The sequence below is a fragment of the Argiope bruennichi genome, chromosome 8 (assembly GCF_947563725.1).
Source record: "Argiope bruennichi chromosome 8, qqArgBrue1.1, whole genome shotgun sequence".
Classification (NCBI taxonomy): domain Eukaryota; kingdom Metazoa; phylum Arthropoda; class Arachnida; order Araneae; family Araneidae; genus Argiope; species Argiope bruennichi.
This window is the reverse complement of record NC_079158.1, coordinates 36105531-36119201: the sequence shown is the minus strand read 5'-3', so window position 1 is coordinate 36119201 and position 13671 is coordinate 36105531.

Here is a 13671-nt window from a genome sequence, read left to right as displayed (position 1 = left end):
TGAAATGCAACCCACGCGTGTTTCATGAAAGAAAAAAAAAAGTATGTTCGGGTGGGAAGGGGCTGGATTTTATAATATTGAATTATGCCGCAGCATTGCTATGAAGAAACAGTAAGGAAAAAGGGAAAAGAAATGGGAATGAAACAAAACGATAACATTACATTTTGAACGGAAAAGGAAAAGAAAAAAAGAGAAATAAAAAATATCAATCATAAATAAAATAAAACACAAAAGAAAATACATATCAAACGTGCTTAGTATTCCATGCGATAGCGAATGAAGGAAAAAAAAAAAAGAATCAAACTAGCAAACGAATAAATAAACAAACAAAAAATTTCCTCCGCCAGTCCGAAACATAAAAATAATAATAATAACAACAACAACAACAACCAGCAAAAATTTCGGAGGAAAAAAACATAAGGCACTCCTTGCAGGATAGCTCGAAATCCCCTTCCATTTTTCATGAGTTCCGTTACCATAGTAACACAGCGGTCACCCTCGTAGCGAGTCAAGGCTAAGGTCCACCCTCGAACGGCGGTCCGGCCAGGGAGCGACCAATAGCAGGCGGCCGTCGATTTCCACCCTCCACCTCCCCTGCCCCGCGTTCTTTAATAAATCCATTCGTGGGTGGGTGGGGGGAGGGAGCAAAGCCTCCGGTCGTCCATCGGTAGCTCCGCCCTAAACCTCATCCCGGATTCCAAGCATCCCGACATGAAAGGGAACCGGTTGAAACCGTGAGGGGGAGGTGATAAGGGGGGAAAGAAAATGTGGGAGTGGGTCGGATATATTGAAAGAAGGGCCGGGGGCATTCGAAATAAGGGGCAGGGTATGAAGGGTGGGGTATAAAAAAAAGAGAATGCTGCGTTCAGTGAAAAAAAAATATATAAAATACAAGAGATAGTCGAAGAGAAAAAAAAAATTCTAGGACGGTGAAGCGAAAGAACATGGCTAGTGGAATGAATCTTATATTGGTTTTCCAATGCAATATAAAAAATAAAAAAATGTATATATGCGAAATGGCAAAATATGATACGGTGGCTAGATAAAAATTCTTAGTATGAAGATGGGGGGGGGGATATGGAAATAAAAGGTAAAAAAGTCATACTGTGAAAATGTCTGTGGTGTAACATTAGAGTGTTTAAAAATGTTTCCATGAAAAGCTTTGCAAATAACATATTTGTAAAAAAACAGTTGCATGTTCCAAAATTTCTATGATCAGATGCATTTTGTTTATCTGCAAAATATTTTGTCCATAAAGGAATTGTAATTTGAAATAAGAAAAGTAACAGAAATTTTCATCACGTTCATATCAAGCATTCTTTTAAATTCTTGGATAATAAAACAACCCCTCAAATTTGGCTAATATAAAGGATACAAAATGAACTTTCTCATAAAAAAACGCATACGATCGTTTTGTCAATATATTTAGTTTTAAAAAAATATGTTAAAATAAGTATGGAATTTTTAAAAAATAATAATACGAAAATTTTATGCCAGCTGTCAATATCCTGGATTTCAAAAAGAAAAATGCCTTTCTAAAGATGGATAAAAAAAAATGGCAAAACCTTTTCTGGCCTAAGCATACATTTACTGTTTCAGTTGTTAATGTTACAGTAGTAAAATATCAATGGTAAAGCTAAACCGGTCAAAGCAAAAATAAAATTAAGAAATGTCGAATAAATTACTAAATGCATACCATTTTAAAATGACTTTACAAATAAAATTAAAGAAAATCAAATCGCTCTATTTTTTTATTGGAAGCTGAAAACATATTCACGAATAAATATTTTACAAGGCTAACTGCATTATTGGAAAAAAATCGCTTGATATTAAAACAATAGTTTGATTTTTAAAATTTAAATTTCTCTTTAAAGCATTGCATAAACTTATTTTGTTTAGTAAATTAGATTCTAACAAAATTTTTACCAGTAAAAATTTTTTATAAAGATGTGATGCTGAATGAAATGTGGAAGACTAAATTATAACTTTAAAAACAAGGTAAACAAAATAAGTGATATTTTTATGTTTACTGCTTAAAATTTCTACAATTCAAAAAGTTAATGTGACGTTTGAATTTAAGTGATGCATCTATGTTTTATTTTATTATTATGAAAGCCGCTTATTATGAAAGATATTCATTTTTTTTAATAAAGACATTAATTAAAATGTAGGTTTAAGCTTAATAGTACGATAAAGCATAAATAAAATAATCTCTAAATTCCTCATTGTCAAAAATTAGTATAGACTGAAAATAAAGTATTAAATTCAATAATTTGCAATTTTTTTCCGGAACATTTATGAGTTAATTGTACATAATTTACAATAAAAAGTGTATATAATTTACAATAATTACATAATTTACAATAATACTTGTACATAATTTACAATAATAATTTACAATGATAATATACATAATTTACAATAATAATTTACAATGATAATATACATAATTTACAATAATACACAGTTATTTAATGTAATATACAGTTAAAATTGCTCAAATCGCAAATGAAAAAATTAATTCATACTAAAAGCATTGTGTTTTAAAATGCCATCATTGTACCCCCCCCCCAAAAAAAAACGCTTTGATAAACTTATCGACAGCATAAAATATTCGTTGCACGTATATTAATTACCAACATTATTTTATTACAGAAATGACATGTCAAAGCAACTTGAACACATTGAATCATTTTTCGTTTCATTTTGGCTTTTTTATATAGAGACGTATACCGAAGACACAAAAACACATTGTGTGTGTTTTTTTAAAGAAGATGGATAATGGTTTGAGCATATACAACAATACACAGAGGTGAGAATGATAATGGGGGTTGTTATAAAAAGTATCAACCTATCATATTAAAATGCCATGAATGGAACAAAGCAATTAGGCACAGAAGCAATAGTTTACTCTTAATTAAGTTAATTAATACAGCTTGAAATCTCGAACAATGAATTCATCTTTTATAATGGAACTGGTGAAATAATCCCTCTAAAAAAAATTATGAACTCGTGGTGACATCCAAGAAAAAAAAAGAAAAAATGACAGAAAGAAAGAAGGAGAATAAAAATGCAGATTTCCAAAAGAAAATAATTAAACAATTGAACAACAAGCACAACGAAAAGAAGATTGAGAAAAAGAAAAAATACACCCGGCTCGTTGCTACTAAATTACTTTGTTGACTGTATTATTTGTTCGCAATCATGCGCGCATGAAAAGAAAAAAATAATAAAAGAAGAAGAAAATTAAAAAAAGAAGACAAAAAAATGAAGCGAAGAAAAGAACAGGGCAAAATAGAAGCTAAGGGGGAGTAGAGGGGTGGCTGAAAAAGAGCACGGTAAACTTTATTGCCATTTACCAGAAAGTCCATGTCATGTTCTTTGTGTTTATAAATACTGCTCATTGCAGAGCTTTTGCTCCTCTTTAATTCTTGCACCCTCTCTATCTTAGCAGGTCTCTTTTCTCTCTTTTTATTTTTTTTTATTTCTTCTTCTCTTTCTTTTTTCATTCATTCATTCATTCTTTCATTTACTGGATGTGCGCGATCTCTTTTTTTACAATTCTTTTTTATTACTTCTCTCTTTAAAGAAGCGGAACAATTAATTTGTTAGTGACGTCATAAAGTGCATACGGTCTGGGGGGTTTTCCACAAAAATCGATCCAAAAACGGTAGAAAAAATCATCGAGAAAATATGCTTTTTTTTATATTAGATTCTTGCAATTTTTTAAAAATTTTTTCGTGATTGAACGAATTGATATTTTTGTGATTGATATTTTTCCTGATTTATTTGATTAATAACCCATATTGGCCAATTGTTCATGAAAAATAATTCTTTATAAATATGATTTGATAATGTAATAATTAAATAAATATATTTTGATAATTTGATAATTAAATAAATATATTTTGATAATTTAATAATTAAATAAATAAATTTTGATACTTTAATAATTAAATAAATAAACTTTGATAATTTAATAATTAAATTAACATATAAAATTTTATTGTTTGAAAAGCACAATATTACTTGGAGTATACATTGTTATATATGTCTGATAGAAACTTTATTTAAAGAAAAATATTTATCTCATTTTCAATTGGTTTTAATCCATGTTATATTGTTTTAAATATTCTTATTAAAGACTTTTGATTTTGTTTTTGTGATTTCAAAACTTGTTGAATTGATAAATTTATTTCAAAGATATAAATATATACAACATTAAAGAGGTTATCTTTTATTATATCAGCTCTGCAGAGAAACTTTTTTATTCATATAAGTTTGATTTCGCTTGATTGGTTATTTAATTTGAATAATTTTCATAAAAAGTTTATACTTATTAAAACTGCTATTCGATTTTAGGCGACAATTTACTATTTATTTTTTAAAGCTATTTCTTCAAGAATTTAGACATAGAAATAGTTGAAAACTTCATTTTAAAAGTGACAGTTTCTTTAAATATTTCCATCTTGATAAAACTTGTATGTCTCTTGATTTATTATTATATATGTTTTCATTTCATACTATTAAGTAATATATTAAAATTGAATATTCTCGTAACATAATCTCGTATCGTAACAGGATCTCGCTAGTATAATAATAAGTTTTAAAATTTTTGACAATATTTCATAATTATAATATATTGTATTCTGAAAATTATATATAGAAACATAGAAAGAAATCATAGATAGTTTTAAGTTTTTTTGGTATCAACCTCTTAATATGTTTTCAGGAATGTTGTGAACTAAGGGAGAAGCTCCGATTTTAGAACTAAAGAATTATCATTTTGAAACCATAGTCCATCAAATATTTATCAAATTGATTTAAATTTTAAGATCAAATGTTTTTAGGAATCTGTTGCAAGCTATTGGTAAAGCTTCGATTTTGGCAGTAAAAAATCGTCCTAAAGAATAAGAGAACGTATTCCATCAGATATTTGCCATGTACATGGAATCAGGGCACATAAAATTAATCTTAGTGTCCTCCTAGTGAAATTACTGATTCAGATAATTTCCTCATTATCCAACAAAACTCCGAGATTTAAAATTGTGAAATCTATCCTAAGATAATCTTGAAACATAATCTTTAATCTTTATCCAAGATAATCTTTAATCTTCAAAGTAATACCCAGGAAGCTACTCTAAACAACTTTGATTTTCTGAAATTTTAGACTGAACATTAATAGTATTTAGTGATGAAAAAAATTACACAATGAATTCAAATAATTTTCATTACTATAGAATTAATAATAAAGCTTAGAAAATATTCAATGTATGCGAGAAGCTTCAATGTAAAAATAATATACGGATAAGAAAAAAAAATTTAAAGGAATGACAAATTTCTTTTGAATCAGCCTCTAAGAATTCTATAATTTTTTTATATAACTTTTATTTTATGTTATTTATTTGTTCTTTTTTTTTTTAAAGAATCCAGAATTTTTTTTCTAATACGTTATATTCAAAATATTAGGCATCGATACAATTCACTTTAGCTTAAATGAAACAGAAAATAAATTATCTGGTTAAAAATTGTGGATTAAGCTTTATAACATCATTCTCTTTACATTTTTTATTTGATATGAGTTTCATCCAGCTTAAAGTATCTTTTCCAGCATTTTCTTTCCAAAACATTATGCGATAAAATTTTCTTTCAAATAATGAAGGATAAAATTTTGAAATTTTTTAAATGATCTAAATATTTTTGAATAACAGAAATAAAAACAAACAAAAAATACAGCAGAAAGGAACAAAGAGTTCTGCAGTATCATTCAGCAATAAACTTTCATTTCACTGTACCTAGTGTTAATAAGTAAAGAATTGAAAGATAATTTTATATAGAATATTTATTAATACTTGATGTCAAGATGTGATTAAAACAATGTAAAGTGTATAATGGAGCTCACTATTGCAGGTTGAATTATATTAAACATTATAAAAACATATTTATAATGTTTAATATAAAAGATAAAGTATCATATGACTTTATAACTTTTACAAGCTATGAAATGGGATTGACAAACTTAAAACTCGAATTACTGCTGCTTACAGAAAAATAATATAGAAATAATTTTTTAATTCCATTTTAAATTTTAAATTACATTTCAACTTTTTATGAATTAGTCGATTTTAATTCATAATATTTAGAATGAAGATCATGATATAAATGGTTCTGATGAATAATAATCTCTTTTTTTTGTATGAAATATTCGATAGAATTCTATTTTAATTTAGTTTTAATATGTTATGTAGCAGAAGTAGATAATTTCATTTAAAAAAGAAAAGAACAACCAGTTGTTCACTGTTATAACAAGCGATTAAACGTTCATTACATTGAAATTTGAAGAATTTGAACAAATGCTTTTGCATGAAGTTCTTTATATAAATGAAAATTTTATCTATTGTAGCATTATGTGAATGTAAACTGCAACAGATTCGTTCATGTAATTGAATATGATTAGGTTTTATTCTTTATTATTATAAAAAATAATGTGTTAAACTTTTTAAAAAATATTTAAATACCTAAAAATGTTACGATTATTTTGTATAAGTTTGGCAATGCCTTTTTTTTTATTCTTTATTCCTTATCTGATTTCAAATTACATGATTTATATTTGAATAAAAAATTTTAAAACTCAATTTCAACAAGCATAGAAATTTATGGTGTAATTATAAAAGATGGCATCAAAAAATGTATCATAATTATGAATGAAGGCTTTAAAGCATCAAAAAATTTGAAAACTTATTTAACCCTACCAGAAAACGAATATATAAAAAAGAATATACGTAATTTTTAATGTTTCTTAAAATATTTGTTCAGTTATATAAGAATTTCAAGCAAATTTATTAACTTTATTAGCGATTTCAAAATTCAGATTATATATATTTAGATATAAATTGCTATTACGAACTATAATAAGATTATAAAAATTTGTATTTATCTTTCAAAATTTTTATCCCAAAAGTGTTTCCAACGTTTATTTTCAAAAATAGTTAGTGAATGTGAAATAAATGACTGTAAGCAACTATGAAAGCGATAAGCGAAGAACTTCCGGTATTAGTCAAGGAGTTTGACTTTTTATCGACCTTGCCTAGTAGGTAACTTTGCTGCCTGAAATGTAATGCAGTCGGAAAAGTACTTCTACAGATAACATTGAGTCAATAACTACATGTTACATTAATTGTATGAGAAAAATGCATTCAGTAGTTATAATGCATTCAGAACGCTGGAGGTGCTCAAACAAGAAATCGCATACTTTACTACTTTACTTTAAATTTAGATGGTATACATCTTAAATCACTGAAAAACGATTGAAGTAAAACGGAGAGGAAAAAGGCATACACCGAATCACAAACATAACATATTTCCTCTGACAATGCAATCATAAACTTATTTATTTATTACAAATGCCCAGAAAATTGGCTGTGACGCCATTAGATCTCTAGCTTTCCAATATTTCTGAGCTTCACTGTGAAATCATAAACTAAATCCACATTAATTAATGTGTAGAAATTAAAGTAAAAAAGTCCTAGTCTAGATGAATATTAATTACGAATCTTAAGAAATATAGAGAAACGCAAGTACTATTGCAAAATCCAAAATATCGTTTTCATAAATGTCTATAATAAAAAGTACACAAAGTTTAAAAGTGAAAAATTATATTTTCAGCATCTCATTTTTCCCCTAACTTAAAGCTTCCAACTCGTTTCTTTATTTTCAGTGTGATTCGTCTCGCTTAAGCCTTAATTGCATCCCATCCAAATGTGAAGTTTTTTCTGATCATTGTATTTTTATTTGTAGTGTTACGAAGAAGAATATTGAATTTCTAATCGCTGGTTATTTACAAAATTTCATCTGAATTATTAAATGCAGTACCATATTAACAATCATTCAGAAATAAGTACGAAATAATAGGAAAACACTTGTTGTTGTTGTTTCTTATCATTAGTTCACAATAAAAATCCGCGTGTAAAAAAAATGTATTTTGTTGAAATGACAAGTAAGTACAATGTACAATTCAAAGGGTTTATATAATAATATCGCAACAGATCGCACGTAGTTCTAATAGATTAAAAACATAATAGCTGTTAAATCATACAACAAAAATAGTTCTTTCATATTTCATTATTATTTTTTCTTATGATAAATTGAGATATAACTTTTTAAAATTAGAAACCAAATTCAATTCCATGAATTCTGATAAAATATAAGAAATAAAAATTGTTCTCCTATTTCAAAAATATGAAGAAAATTTTTTTTTTAATACGTTAAAATTTCACCAGAAATTTTAAAGATTACATTAGTATCAATTTTTCTAAAGCAGAATATGGTTTAATTGTATGAATGTATTCTCCAAACACTTTAATTTCCAAAAATTCTTGTATAAGAAAATCATATGTGATTATCTTAATAATAACAGTTTCGAAATCCTAACATATCTTCCTTTTCAATGAAGCATTGGTAAAATATCCAAGCATTTTACCAAAATGGATTTTATGCATTTCTTTTTTGTTGTTTAAAATATACTAACTTTTCTACTATAAAAGCAGAAAATTTAGTAAATCATCATTCATATAAAAAATAATAAAATAAGTTTACACTTTTAGAAACTTTTAAAATGAAAAATGCTTTCAAATTTTTACTTACATACAATAGTAGAAAGAATGAGTGTTTCGAACATGGCTTTTATAAAATAAATTCATTCATTTCTCTTTGAATTAATATTTTTATCATATACAACAGCAAATTTTTACCAATCATGGATTTTTTATTAATTCATTATTTTTAATTTTTGATAAATACTATTCAATATTAAATTTATCTTTTAAGCATAATGTTAAGATCTTTACTGACTTTGTAATTTTATTAATTGTTCATGAAAGGGAAAATTCCTTTTTAACTTTAATGTGGAGGAAATTTTGCTTTTTATTGAATTTTGTGAGGTGTTTATTTATATCATATAATATTTAAATATTCATATTATTAGAATTATTTGAATTCTGTTATTATAATTCCAACAAATTTTTGTATTATAAGAATAGAATTTTTATAGAGCAAGAGAATTATATACTACATGGTATTCTGATGTTGATAAGGTATAGACCAAAAATGGCGTTACTTCGATAAAGAGCTCATAATTAAAATAAAAAAAGATTTACCGATACTTGAATACTTTTTTATTTCAATTATGAGCTCTTTAATAGTGTAACGCCACTTTAAACACAAACCTAATATTCATCTGAATATCATATGGTATATAATTCTGATTCTTTCTCTGTAAAAATTCGAACTCATTTTCCTTGATATTAAAGTGGAAAAAAATATAATAGTAGGAATTTGAGAAGAAAAAATTACCAAATATTTCAAGAATAGCATTGAATTTTCCTGGAAATTATTCATATACAATTACCCAATTCCATTACACTCCTCTCAATTGAAAGAAATTTCCATTAAAAATGCACTACACATATTATTTGCTTTAATTTCCTCAAATCAAATAATACTTTATATACATTACAAAATAAAATAAATATCCCCTTAGCTGAAATTCACGTTTGAGTTTTGAACTCAAGGGTTGCTTTTAGGCATAACCGTATTTCACCAAAATTTCTTTATTCAAACGAACAGAAACCGATGCTTATAATTTAATATAAAAGTCGTTTCTTACTTTCTTGAGTAGGATCATGCATATTATACTAAAGGAAGTAAGAAAATATTTGCCTGCTTCATGTTAAGCCGCACAAATTTAAACATCTCTTGCTTCGATAGTGTATTTAGCGACTAGGCATACAAAGACGACATTATTATTACTTGGTGATGATAAATTCGCTATTCAATATTTCTAAGTGACTCATTAGTTATTTAAAAAGCTGTAAAAGTTAGAAAAATATTGAGGCAAGCTCACTAATTGCATTAAATATGTAACAGCAACTTGTTGAAACTTCATTCGATATGATACAGCATTTCATTAGAGTTGAAAGTAGAAATGGAAAGAAGAGAAATTTTTATTTTTCCGTAAGTAATTTAGAAGGATTTAAAGCCTCTTGAGAACAAATCTGAAAATTATATGATTAAGATAAGCTTCATGTTCTAATGAATAATATTTATCTCTCATGTATAATATAAAATCATATAAAAATGCTTTCTTTTCACTAATAAGATTATTGGCTAATTTATGGGAAGACCAAAGATGAATCATTGGATAAAAAAATTGTTTCTAAAAGCGTGAAAAAATTATATAATAAAAATTCCACTAAGTTTTATTCAGGATTTGTTTATTTTTTTACGAAATGGTTTACAACATGAAAAATGCTTGCCATATTCTAACGTAAATACCATCAATTGCTTAATAATATTGAAACATTTGTCCGATTATATACTACATTTTGTCAGATTGCATATTTTTATATATATAATAAAAACAAATTTCAGCTGATATTATTATAAAGATTAAAAAAAAATTTTAGTTAACATATATGGCAATAGGAACGGTTTCATGTAATTTTTTAATCTAAGATAATATAAATTCATTGAAACACGACTTTGCATAAATAAGCATTTTAATACCATAACCTCGTATATATTTCTAAAACTTTTTGAAATGTTTTATTTCAACTATAATTTTTTTAATTAGAAGAAACACTCCTTTTTGATAACATTTAAAAATATTAATTCAAAATTTTAAATTGAATGGAGATATACATCTGAACAAATTCTAAAGCACCGATTCTGAGACAAGAATATAGAAATTTAAATTCAAATTTATCGATAATTTCAGGTGTATTCTGTATGAAAACAATTGATTAAAAATTGACTTTGATTAAATTCAATGAAGTTTCATTGTTATAAATTTTATTTCTTTGAACCGTTAGCTTAGCTTATTACTTACGTAATTCTAGAATATATTTTCGCAACATATGGCAATGTTTGCCTAACGTTTTTAAAGCCTTTTGAATGAAATACTTTGTGATGTTTATAATTAGAATAATAGAAAACAAGAATAAATTAGCAAATAAATTATAATTAAAGTAGCAAAATCATTTACCAATATCAGAATGAAACAGCTTCCGTTTATTTTGATTCCTTTTGTTATTATTAGCGAAGAAAATATCAAAGAGCAGAAAGTTTTAAATTACCTTCGAAATTATATATCATGGATCAAGCCTTTCTCCTAATTAGAATAAAAACAAATCTGTGTTATTAGTTATTATTTAATTTATGTTTTTTATATATTAGTTTACCCATAAATCATTTTCAAAACTAGACTTAAATATTTAAATTTTGTTGAAGTGTGAGTCATTTTATAACCTCCCAAGTTTCGAAAGAAATATTTTTACTATTGGTAAGAATATTAAGAAATTTTAATGTCCTTATTAATTTTTATCATAGCATATTATCAGTTATTTTAATAAAGACTCGAAAAATAATTCATTCGTGTTTGCAATGCATTAAATTTTTATCATAGCATATTATCAGTTATTTTAACCAAGATTCGAAAAATAATTCATTCATGTTTGCAATGTATTAAATTTTAGCTATTAAATAAGAATTTAATAGCTAAAATGTTTAAACTTTAACATTCGTATGTAAAAACTTTAAACATTCGTATGTTTAAAGTTTTATTTCAGATTCACATTCAAATTTAGCAGAAAGTTACTAATTCATTGGCGAAATTGTGAATAGTTAAAGATTTCTTGGACCCTGTTTTCTAATCAGGCTCTTCAAATTTAAAATTTCGGCAAACCAAAACCTTAAAGTGAATATTTGTTGCCACAGCTTGAAATCTAATCTTATGTCAACGTTTGCATCCATAAACCCCAGAATCCAAAATTTTGCCAGCATGCTAGAAAAACTCATAGAACTTCTCTTTTCAAAATGGCACGACTATACAGTCGTCCTCTAAGAAAGCTGCCATCACACATATTGAACGGACATTGAGGCACCAAGCTTTAAAATGGCATCTGCATGTACAGATGCATACATATATATTTATATATATATAAAAGCCCATGTGGATCAACTTCTCAAAGAAAATATACCTTCAAAATGTAAGCTTACAAATACAAGTCCATTGATATTTCAAGTAAGGCGGCTGAAAAACCCTTCTCTGCAAGATCTGGGATTTGGCGAGGAAAGAGGGCCTTCTTACCTAATAAAAAAGCACTACAGCACCAGTTTTTTTTCCTCGCGGTGGAATGTTGGAAGTCATCTACTCCAGCGTAAAGCCAACAATGGCTGGCCTTCGCCACATATGCATTTTTTTCTAATATGAAGAATATACAAAAAGCGGAATAATAGAGGAAAAGGCCACCTCCTCCTACAATGTGAAGCGAAAAGATGCAGGTCATACAAAATCCCTCTCTATGTGCTCCAGAATAACAAGCAATAACCAGTTGATGGTACTACAGAGTACATATTTTGGTTCTCCTCCCTCCCATAGCTAGCAGCTATGCCGGTTGAGCTTACACTTTGCACGCAATGTAGACAAATGAATTGGCTGAAAAGGAAATAAAAATGGTCGTTGGTGTTGGAAAGGGTGGCTGAGAAAAATTGTAGGGCATAAATGTGAAAAAATAGCGAGGGCTAAAGTGGTCTGGTTTCTGGAAGGTTTTCAGAAAAGAAGTTGCTTTGTATTATGGCTTTTTACTATCTACATGTTATATAGTATATCACACTATGACTGCGAATAGCGCAAAAACTTCTAGATTTGAATATTAATTTTGAAAATACATGTCTAGATTGTGGAACCAAAGCAATATTCGTGAAATATTTGGTGTTGAATCTCATTGATAGAGCTTGTATTTGAATTAAATTTGAGTTAAATTATTGATTAAACCATCTTACTAATTCCTTATGAATTTAGCTTAAACGTTAATATGAGTTGTACACTGTTAGAAATCAATTAAATGTTACATATCTATCACATTCATAGATTTTCTATTTAAAAGTTACCCATAAAAATTCGCCATTTTATCTCAGTTGTAAGAAGAAAAATGAAAATACATTAGGGATTGAAAAACACATTAAAAATAAAAATGTCAGTATGTTATTTGCATGATTTCATCAATGTGTATTTTTTTGGTATTTTTAAAATATAAAAATAGTTTTAAAAGGACAAAACTTCTCCTTCGAAATTAATGAAAATATTGAAATAGGACTTTAGTTGCAAATTATCTCTTTTTGATCCACATTCTCCCTAATTGTCACTCCTAATTACTTAATATAAATTATTGCCTTGCACTTAAATGAATATAAATAAATGCCTCTTAATATAAATTATTGCCTCACTTAAATGAATGGAAATATTTTATCATTCATTTAAGTCCGTAATTTCTTTTATTTTGAATTTTATGCAGTCAAATAAGTAGAAAATAATGTTAAGACAATATAAATTTATTTCAAAATATTATTGCTAATAATAATACAGCCATTTGATATGGTCATTAATGAAATTATTAAATGCTTATTTTAGCAGTCGACGAAGCATGCCTAAATTTCGCCCATCATTGAAAGTATCTTGTTTAGATTTACTTTATTCAATCGAATTTTAGAATTTATTTAAAGGAGTAATTAATTAATTCAAAAAAATTACTTAATTATTTTATACTTGTGCTAATTTTTATATATTATAGATTACATGGATTTATTTTTGGAATATACATTGGAATTTACCTT